The following is a 404-nucleotide window of genomic DNA, read 5'->3' as shown; positions in this document are numbered from 1 at the left end:
TAGGGGGGGGGGGTTTTTGGGGAGGTTTTTTGGGTTTTTTTTTGTAATGAATAAAACCCCCCCAAACCAACCCCAAACCCCCAAACCCCCCCCCCCAAAAAAAAATTTTATAATTTAAAATTGCCGGGTGGGGTGGGGGGGGGGTTTTTGGGGGAATTTTCTTTTTAGTAAAAAGTTTTTTTGGGGTTTGGGGGGGGGGGTTTTGTTGGTTGGGGGGTTGGGGTTTTAGGATTTTTTTGATTAAAAAAATGATTTTTGGGGTTTTAGTGGGGGGGGTTTTTTTTTTGGGTTTTTTGGGGTTGGGGTTTTGGGGGGGGGTTTTTGGGGGTTTGGGTTTTGGGGGGGGGTTTTTTTTATTTGGGGGGTTTTTTTTCGTCTTCTTCTTCTTGGCTGGGGGGCCTGGG

Source organism: Penaeus monodon, chromosome 29, assembly GCF_015228065.2.
Source record: "Penaeus monodon isolate SGIC_2016 chromosome 29, NSTDA_Pmon_1, whole genome shotgun sequence".
In the NCBI taxonomy this organism is placed as follows: Eukaryota; Metazoa; Arthropoda; class Malacostraca; order Decapoda; family Penaeidae; genus Penaeus; species Penaeus monodon.
Note: the sequence above shows the minus strand (reverse complement) of the source record.